General features: G+C 42.3%; 1 long non-coding RNA gene across 1 annotated transcript in view; it reads right to left on the bottom strand.

The window, feature by feature from the left end:
- Positions 1 to 10,586, bottom strand: part of LOC144241716 (uncharacterized) — a 47,071-nt gene that overhangs the window by 8,951 nt on the left and 27,534 nt on the right. The window contains exons 3-4 of the long non-coding RNA XR_013338169.1: positions 2,932 to 3,030; positions 1,028 to 1,112 (exon numbers count right to left, since the gene is read on the bottom strand). This is a non-coding gene — a long non-coding RNA (uncharacterized LOC144241716). The remainder of the gene's footprint in view (positions 1 to 1,027; positions 1,113 to 2,931; positions 3,031 to 10,586) is intronic.

Raw genomic sequence — 10,586 nt, 5'->3', positions numbered from 1 at the left:
GGGGAGCCAAGGGAGAAGAGTGCCCAGCTGCTCTGCACAAATACCTGCCCTGGTGCTTTGTTGCGGGTAGCCACTCGCTGCAACCTGAGGTCTAAGAACTAGTACTTGCTTGTAAATGTCAAGAGGAATTATGAACCTTTGTAGAAAAGTAACTGTTTGACTAATTTCCGGTTCCGTGGAGCAAATGCACTACCCTATGTATTTAGAATCTGGTGTTGACAGCCAGGCCGTGGCAAGCTTCAAGGTTATAGGATCATAAATGGGATTAGATAACCCAGACAGTGTGGCTCAGGCTCTAGCACTTTTAAAATATTATTAAAACCCCAGAACAAGGACAAACAATTTTGAAGGGAAAGTAAGACGAAACAGACCCTCAACAGAGAGACAACGGAATCTTGGAGATGGTACTTAGGACTTGTTAACCCCCTGGAGCCCTTCTAGAGTACATGTTAGAATAAATAAATATTTAAGAACATAAGACATAAAGAAGCAGGTCATGATTTATAGCTTAGAAAGATTTTTCTATTAGATTTGAGCCATGGAAAAAAGAAAAAGGACAAGGAAAATGTACGGAGAAAACCAAAATTGACAGTAAGAATTTGCAATTCCAGATAGCAGAATTCAGTGCACCACCTGGAAGGCTTTGCATTTTAAATTATCTGTTTCTTTTTAATTGACCAGATTAATTATTTCCACCTTGCCACTTGGCAGATAGGTCACTGTTCCTTTTCACAGCATTAATGAACCCATTCACTTTTTTCTCCATGTAATTAAGACTGTGAGTTACAGATCACATTCTTAAATTGGCTTAGTGTACAACCAACTCAGTCTTTATTAAACATCAGGTATTTATGACATAAATATATGACATCAGGTATTTCTCATTAAAAAAGTGTTGAGTTTCTACGGAGTTTTCTGCCAGTTGTTGTGAGAGTGGTGACTTTGTTCTTTTTATTTTTTGGAAAAGAAATACAGACCTATAAAGGTTATAGCATCCAGGGTGGTGTTTCATTCTTAATGTACTCACAGTCTGGTGATCTACAGGACAGCTGATGGATTAATGTTCAAGTATTTCTGTTGCCACCAAAATTCTGACCAAAGCCTTTCATGAGCTATTTGAAAAGAAATAACTTTGGTTATACTGTTAAAGTTAGTTAAGTGAAATATATTACCCTCTTCTGTTAGCTTTATTCCTAGGCCATTTAGGAAACCCTAGGAACATTAAGAGTTACTCAGTGCATTGAATACAGTAGTTGAACACAGTAAAGAAAGCTTTGTTTGTGGTGTCTACAGCCCTCAAGAGAGCCAGCTTTAATTTAAGCCAACACAAGCTGTCTCCGAAAGCATCCAGCTTCATTCAGGACTTGTGGATCTCAATCTGCTTCTCAGAGAGCTAAATTTGGAGCTAAAGTTTAAGGTGCTTTAATCTTTCCAGGACCTGAATGGAATTTTTTCCATGAAAATGAGTCTGGTGGAACACAGAATCAAGAGGAAGACTTGGACACAACTCTTAGTTTTTTTTTTTTAATGTTTATTTGAGAGAGAGACAGAGCACAGGTGGGGGAGGGGCAGAGAGAGAGACACACACAGAATCCAGAATCCGAAGCAGGCTCCAGGCTCTGAGCTGTCAGCACAGAGCCCATTGTGGGGCTCAAACTCATGAACTGCAAGATCATGACCTGAGCCAAAGTCAGAGGCTTAATCGACTGAGCCACCCAGGTGCGCCTGGACACAACTCTTAATGATGGCCATCTTTGCTGCTGGCAAAAGACTAGCAACACATTAAAATATTAGTAATAATGGGATGCTTGAGTGGCTCAGTCGGTCAAGCATCTGACTCTTGACTTCGATTCAGGTCATGATTTCACAATTCATGAGTTAGATCCCTGCATCCAGCTCCATGCCTGATAGTGCAGAACCTGCTTGGGATTCTCTGTCTCCTCTCTCTCTGCCCCTCCCCAACTTGTTCTCCCTCTCTCAAAAATAAATACACTTATGGGGAACCTGGATGGCTCAATCATTTGAGTTTTCCACTTTGGCTCAGGTCATGATCTCACAGTTCATGATTTTGAGCTCCATGTTAGGCTCTGTGCTGACACTCAGAGCCTAGAGCCTGCTTTGGAGCCTGTGTCTCCCTCTCTCCTCTCTCTCTCTCTCTGCCCTTCCCCTGCTCGTGCTCTGTCTCTCTCTCTCTCTCTGAAAAATAAACATTAAAATAAATAAACTTAAAAAAATAATAAAATATTAGTGATACAAGTACATTGCTTCTATATATTGGAAGCTTGTGAGAAATTCTGCTTGCATCATCTGAATACAAGGAGATTGGGATCAGAGATATACCAACAGATATTTTTCTAATTCTTTATTGCTTTGGAGAAATGGAATCTTCTAGTCACACATAATAAGCTCTACTAATCACTATGGCAAAAGTGCCCAAGTTTGTAACATAACTTACTTCTTAATTTTTTTAATGAAACCTCCATTTCACAATCTGTTGTCCCACAGTTGTAGAACTTTATGGTGTTCTTTTACTATTGAGATTTCAGGTGGTTAGCTGCTGTATTTCCTTCCAACACAAAATGCAAGTGCAGTAATGATCTCCATGTGGTTCGATAAAGGCACATTGGCCTGTGGTTATGTTTTAAATAAGTGCCTAAATACACATACTCACACAGAGTCACAAAGTCAGCAGGAATAGCGTTTCATCTTGGTCTCACTGTGGGCAGACCATGGTTGTGACAAGAAACATACAAAGCTAATTGCAGCGTGGCTTAGCAAGACTCTGTCTTTTGCACTAAAAGGGACAGCTTAAGTGCATTTTACCCATTATTGGGATGGCTTGAAACAGTGTGCAGTCTTTATATGAATAGGGTATTTCAAATTCATGTCATATGAATATGTGGGAATAGAGGTGATGGAAGAGAAACATACCAATTTCAGGAACTAGAGTCCTTATACACTCTGTTGGGAGTCCTCTTTGGGGCCTGTACCCAAATTGCTTTGTGCTGGAGAAAGCCAAAGACTGGGGCACTGGAAAGACACAATAATAAAAGAGAAACGTGCTCAGAGAAATGAAGCTTTCAACTTCCAGGAACCTAACCAAACTAGGAAGCCACCTCAATACATTACCAGTCCTGGCTGGCCAATTTCACCACAGGGTCAGAGTCATTCCAAATGACAGCAAGTCCATCTCTTTGCTTTCCCCTCCAGGAATAGGCTGCCAAAAGCAAAAACATCTGCCTTCGGGAAATCTTTGGGCATTGTAAAAGTTCCCTGCTCCCCCTTTAACCAGATTTTACTTCTGTGCTGGCACAAGAGGGCTGCCAGACACAGTGCTTGCGATGCCTGCATGCATCACCTGCTCTCACTTCCGGTTCCTCTGGTCTTTACTAAGACCTCCCCTATTTGCTTCCCTCTCTCCCCTTCCCATAATTAGCTTATCTCATTTCAGGATGGCATCCAGATTAGGGGCCTTCAGGACAAAGGGGGAGAAAAACAGGAACCAAGACTAGATTAGGTCTTGAGAGCTTATTCCACTGTATAAAACCCTGGATAAGCCATTTAAAAATAATCATCATAAGGGATTTATTCAGTGACTACAATACTAGTTTTCAGTTTTTCCCTGAAAAAGAAGAAAGAGAACATGCAAATGTTCTCACAAATCCCTTTGTGACCTTCTGCTCAGAAGTAGCATGTGTCACTCTGGTCATACTTTATTAGCCAAAGAAAGTTATAGGACCAGGTCGAATATCAATAGGGTGAGGAAGTATAGCTCTGCCCCAAAGAGCAGCAGTGAAGTATTTTGAACAATACTACAATATTATAAATAATAGTCCAATTATCAAACACATTTATAAAAAATTTTGTTTACTGTTTATTTTTGACAGACAGAGAGAGGGCATGAGCGGGGAAGGTGCAGAGAAAAAGGGAGACACAAAATCCAAAGCAGGCTCCTGGCTCTGTGAGCCAGGCATGGGGGCTCAAACTCATGAGCCAAGAGATCATGACCTGAGCTGAAGTTGGATGCTTAACTGACTGAGCCATCCAGGAGCTAAAAGCTTAGAAATAAATGAAAGTGAGAAAGGAAAGTTATAGAGAATAAAAAGACACTATCTTGGTCAAACTTGAGTAGCTAAAGAGAATTGAATGTCTGATTATAACAAAGGCTGAGCAAAGGTCCACATCTGATGACTTGCTTAGAGTGTTTTACAAATGACCTGTACAGTATCTGGCAGAAATGTCCATCTAGAACTTAGAGCTAAGGTGCTCTAAAAGTGAAATTCATGTAAAGTACTCACAGCCATGTGGGTGCAGAATGAGGAAAACTACAATCATTTGTTGATATTGAGAGAAAAGCTCAGCATCTTCTGACAAACACAGTTCATCGATATAGTTCCCTCTATAACAAAAGACATCTAAGCCCAAATGGTGGTACCCAGCTGTTTGGTGGTAGATGTGGCCCTGAAAAGAGTATGGCCTGGAAAGAAGAAACATCATAATTTTAATGGGGCCAGTCCTTTGGGGCTGCACAGGCAGCTCTGAGAGCTAGGATGTCTTGGACCATGACCTTCTGTTGGTTACATAATTTGGGTTGTTGACCTCACTTCTACTCGGCCAGTAGCCTGGTAATGGAATCCCCTTTCAAGATCAATGAAGAGCTGAAAGGTTCCTACCCATTTGCTTAAGCCTCACTCTGCCAGCTAACAGCTCTGAGCAGGCTGAATCTCCTCTGTCCACCATCACCCCTGCCCCTCAGCTGGATGATGAGAGAGAACTCTGGCACATAAGGCAACTGTTCCCACACCTGCTTCCACATCTGCCTGGACTGCAGTGAGTACAGTCAGTTCAGGAGCCATCCTAAATTGTTTGCCTTTGCTCTAAGTTTTTGGCTTTGCCTAGACACGAATCCGTGCTCCAGTAAAATCCTACTGAGGCCTCGCTTCAGGCTCTCACACAGATCCACTGTGTGATGATCTCTGGATGGCTGCGTGAGTGAATGGCAGTTCATGACCCTATGAACTCTCACACCCAGAAACACTCAACTAAGCTGCACACTCACTGACAAGGAGGTGGAATCCTGGTTGTAGGCCATTCACATAACAGCACCTGCCACTAACTGGAAGCCATGCAGCCAGCCTGTGCTGACACGCCCTCAGCGGTTCTTTGCCCTCTCCCCATCTGACACGTGAGGATGATTAATTGGAAACATCGCTGTGAGGAACCCATCTTGCAGTGCCTGACTATTCCTTTGCATTCACTAATTCTACCTCCATGGATTAATGGTAGATTCTTTATGGGGGCAACTGATTTTGAGGAGGGAGTCTAAAGCTGTCCGGACCAAAGATGAAGCTCATGAGATGTATGGGTATGAAATAACTGGGTCATACACCAGACCAGGAGAATGGTTTCAAGGTGAAATGTTTCTAAGGTAAATGAAGGACTGTGTCACCTCAGGATGAGGGGGACATGCAGTGGTGGATATGCAGTCACGCAGCTACCCCTATGCCATGGAAAGCCATAGGGGTCCACTGTTTTATTTTTAAAATATTTATCTACTTGGTACACTTCTCCCAAAACACACCCTATCTTCTGGAAAGAGTTCAGCTCCAATGGCCACAAGAATGGGAACATGTTTGGCCCAGTCACAGTAACACATATACTTACTTTCAAGATGTGGATAGATAATCCAAATGGGACTAACTAGAATCCTTCCATGAGATTTTTAAATGATAACTTGCCTCTTGGATCAGTGAAATTGATGGTACCACATTTGGCCACCTTGGCGGGAGGGTGGTGATGATGGTATTTCCTTGGGGGATGAGGGTGAGAATCAGTGATGTAGGCACAGGACTAATATGTCCAGTACAGATCTGAAGATAGAAAGAAAGAAGAAGCAAGGACCATATCTTATTCTTACTTGCATCCCCAGTGCTTATAGGGTGCTACATATATGTTCGATGAATGGATAAAATGCATGAATGAACATGTGAGGCAATAAATGAAATTAATGAAGCAGAAGCAAGTGCTACTCAGAAGACAATTAGTCTAACACCAGGACAAGAAGGAATTGGGACACCACTCAGCAGCCCTCCTGGACTAGAGCTGTTCCTGGCACACACTTGTGTTCCTGGTCCCCAGACCTGCCCCTTGCAGGCTGTCTTCTTGGAGAGAGAGCAAGGAAAACCCTGTGTGCCAGGTGTTTCACCCAGAACCTCCCTCTGGCAATGAAAACTCCCCCCATGCCAATGACAGAGGCTTGACCCAAGAGGCCTCTGGAATAGGAGAGGACTTTAATTGTACTCTCTAATTAATCTTGGGTTTGGCAAGAGTAGCTGAGAGCATCAAAAGTCTGTCATCAAACAGATGCTTCTCCTGAGCTCTAACAACTAACAAAGTGGTCAACTACATTGAGGAACAAGAAGCCATAAAATTATTTAACAGTCCAGTGTCCCTGACAGAGAGACGTGGACTGGAAGGTACTGGATTTGCACCCAGGAGGAGGTGAGTTTGAGTTTGAGTTTAACCTAGAACAAGTCACTTGACCTGTAAGGCCCTCATTTTCCTTTAAAATAAAGATAATCCCTTCTGTCCTCCCCATACCTCATTTGGTTGTAGGGAAGACCACCTTAGTCAACATTTATGAAAAGAGATTGTAAATGGGTGAAACACAGGTATGAGAGATTGTTCACTAGCATCACCAAGCAATTAACAAAAAATGGATTGGTGGTGGGAAAATCTGGAGGTAAAAAGGTTTGTTAGGAGGCTGCAGGCCACCACCTCTAGGCAATGCTAACTTGAACCAAGGCAGAAGCAATGGGAATGAGAAAAGAGGCAGGGTCCCTCCCTTACTTTTCTGCCCATAAGAAGCATCTAAATTGTTTAATAAATGAATGAAATAATCATAATCAGCAATCCTTTGTAATGAAACCATCTTACTGCAGTGCCTGGGTGGCTCAGTCAGTTAAGCATCCAACTCTTGATTTCAGCTCAGGTCATGATCTAATGGTTTGTGAGTTCAAGCCCCACGTTGGGCTCCAAGCTGGCAGTGGGGAGCCTGCTTAGGATTCCCTCTTTGTCCCTTCCCTGCTTGTCCTTCTCTCTCTAAAATATATAAACTTAAAAAAAAAAAAAGAAAGAAACCATCTTACTTATCAAAACATTACCTGTTACAGTGATTTCTAAATTCTGAATTTCACTCCTATTGTTTAACACCAATGAGTTTGGTATGTGTTTTATTATTGCATTTATCACCCTGATTTAATGTATTTGTTAAATTTTACATCTCCTCTTCTAGACTTGAATCCCCGCAGGGGAAGGGCCATGTTTTATTAATAGTCGAAATCTCTCTTGGTGCCTAGCACACTGCTTAATGCATAATAAACATGTACTGTTTGAAGCATGAATGAATGATTAATCAGATTACTGTGGGTTAAATCCAAATCATCACACTAATCTTGCAAGGCAGGTATTTTTATTCCCATTTTGCAGAGGAAGAAACTAAGACTTAGAGGTTAAGTAAATAAGTTACCCAAAGTCCCACAGCTGGTACAGTCTGGATTCAAACAGCCTGTTCTCGAGTCCACACCACCTCTGCCTGTTTCCTCAGTGCCCAGTTAATAAGAACAGCTCTGGAGGGGTGTGTTTTTGTGATTTTGCTTTCATTTTCTAGCTGCTCAACCCCTGTCCAATCCTGTACTTGTCTTGGTTGGACATACATTTTACTTTGGGGAAAAGTGAAAGATCCTCTGGGGGTCAAGCACTGTTATGAAGACCATGGAAAGGACTGAGTTTATAAGTCCTCTTCTGAGAATGAGCAGCTTCTTCTGGGCCAAGATTCTCAAGGATAAAGCCTGATACAAACTTTTAAACAAAACTAAGGTAAGTGCATACTGCACTGAACTTGAGGAACCTGGCATGCCCCATCTTGTCCTGTGGAGTCTTCACTGTTTCGGGACAAGGAAAACATGGAGAGAATGGAAAGAGCCAGGACTCTACCTCTGTCTAGCTAGGAAGGTGGCTACCAAAGACCATCCAAGATAGGAAAGGAGGTTTCTAGTACCACTACTAGTATAGAACATATTGTTTTCAAAGGCTGGTTGTTACTGATAAGGAAACCAAACTACTCTCCTCTGTCATGTCCCTGTTTTGACTTGTTCACATATCAGAAGCACATCTGACCTGCCTGGTCCCGCTAATACACTGGTGCTCAAATATGTTCCTCTAATAGAGGACCCAGAATTCATAGTGCTATTTCTAGAACACCATTAAAAATTGCTCCATTTCATTGTAAACTGCATCATACAAGCCAGTGACAATTTTACTGAAACAAGTGGTACCAGGCACTAGAAATTAAAGGGTATTTAACCAAACTCAGAGAGTACAGAAGAGTTTAGGATGTCAATGTATAAAAGGATATAAAATGCAAAGTCTATAAAATGCAAATGTCTCCTTCCTGACCGGCTACCCTTCTGGCCACCCATCCTAGTCCCTCCCCAGAGGGACACTGTTGACAGTTTCTTATGTATCCTTCCAGAAATGTTTCCATGTCTATATAAGCTTATTTAGAATATGTATATCCTTTTTAAAAAAAAAGGAGTTCGTATTATAGATGCACTTTTGTACTTTGATATATACACAAAATACATCCTATAAACAATATAAACTATTCATTATTAAATGGTTTTGAATGAAATAATAAATGAATTATGAATGAATAAATGAATGACACACACTGTATGCTTTGACATCGACCTGAAATGATCATCTAGCTATTAAACTATACACAGACCTTGCTCTTTTTTCCCAATCACTCCCACTTTCTGGTTTTGAAAGGTGCCCTGCCTTGTAAGTCAGGTAGGAGCATGTGAACATTGACCTCCACCCCACTTCTTCATCCAGAAATCCCAAACAAATGGGCCTGGGAAAGAGAAGAAGCAGGTTTGGTTTTTCATTGACAATCTAAGCACATACCTCTAAAATCTCACTAATTTACTTAAAATGGGCCTAAGTTATGGGCTAATTCTCTTTTTTAATAAAGAAAAAAATTAATGTTTTTTTATCTTGAGAGAGAGAGAGCATGAGCTTGAGCGCTTGAGCCAGCAGGGGAGGGGCAGAGAGGGAGACATAACAATCCCAAGCAGGCTCCCTGCTGTCAGCGCAGAACCCAACTCTCAAACTCACGAACCAAGAGATCATGATCTGAGCCAAAATCAAGAGTAGGATGCCTAAGGAACTGAGCCACCCAGACACCCTACATAGACACTCACTGATAGTAAAAACATTTTATTTCGAATAAAGTTCAGGTAAGTGGCCTTAATTAAAGAAAAAGCAAGATTCCTATGCTACTTAATCAGTCCTGTGCATATCAACCTACAGTATTCTGAAGCCTTGACATCAGATTCCTATTAATGACCTTAGCAAACACCTGGACTGCCAAAACAAAGATCACCTTCATTCAAAGCCCGTTAGTGTAAAGGAATGAAGTCTGACCACATTCCTGAGCTATAGCCCTAAAGGCCTGGAACTTCTCTGCTCTAGTGCCTCCAGTAAATTCCACACTGGGGGGAGGGGAGGGTTGTTGGAGGAGCTGTAGGAAGTGCTAACCTAGGGAGGGTGCTGACCTGCAACCAGTCCCTTCCAGGTTGCAATGAGTCATGGAAATCCCCAGAATCCCAACCTGCCTGAGAGCTCAGAGTGGGAAGCCCAACCATGTCTGACTTCATGGTCTCTTCATTCACCCTTCCCACAGGCAAGCTCCTGACTCCTGCCTTGCTCCCTCCTCAGTCCCTACCAAGAGATCCTGCTGGCCAAGCAGCTAGGTGAACAGATTTGTTCCCAGAGGGGTGGCCCTCTGCACCACCCATTTCAGACAGTACCCCAGGATGCTCATCTCCACCACCCCATAACACACAGGGACAAAGATCTTAACCAATCCAAAAGTCCTGGTGGGAGAGGGAAACTGGTATCTGGAAGGCTCTTCCCTACCCCACCAAGATCTATGGGAGTAGGAGTGTAGGAGAACTCGCCTCTTCTTCACGAAGGCATCAGATACATAGGCATTAATATCTTGACTCCTTCACTCAATAATAGACTTACAGCTGATGAGGCTCCTTGACTTCTCTGAGCCTCAATTTCACAAACAACAGAATGGGAAGGACATCACCTACTTTACAGGACTGTTTTAAGAACGAAGCTACATATAGCCTGGTGGTTCCCAGTGAAAGACCATAAAGCTAACATCCATTTTTGCAGCTTGGCCTTCATCTTTACAATAGGACCCCTCACCTTGGTTAACCAAATCTCTCACCACTGATCAGAATAACTCTTATAATGTATGTGTGTCAAGTGAGGCGAAGAGATACTGTTTGTACTCCAACTGGGGGCATGTTCAGTTCCTCTTTGTATAAAACACAAGACAAGGCTAGTTGGGGGTTCATATAGTTTTTGTCTTATGCAAACATGCTTAAGCAGTACAGGCTAAAGCAGCAGGGTTTGGGTAACCCCACATGTTAAATGATGTGACAGTTGACTAAGCCATGCCTTGAAACCCATAAAGAGCCCTAAAGTGGCCCCTGAAGATCCCTGAA

Source organism: Crocuta crocuta, unplaced genomic scaffold, assembly GCF_008692635.1.
Source record: "Crocuta crocuta isolate KB4526 unplaced genomic scaffold, BGI_CrCroc_1.0 scaffold17, whole genome shotgun sequence".
Classification (NCBI taxonomy): domain Eukaryota; kingdom Metazoa; phylum Chordata; class Mammalia; order Carnivora; family Hyaenidae; genus Crocuta; species Crocuta crocuta.
The sequence above is the reverse complement of the archived record's forward strand: the minus strand, read 5'-3'. Positions and strand labels throughout refer to the sequence as shown.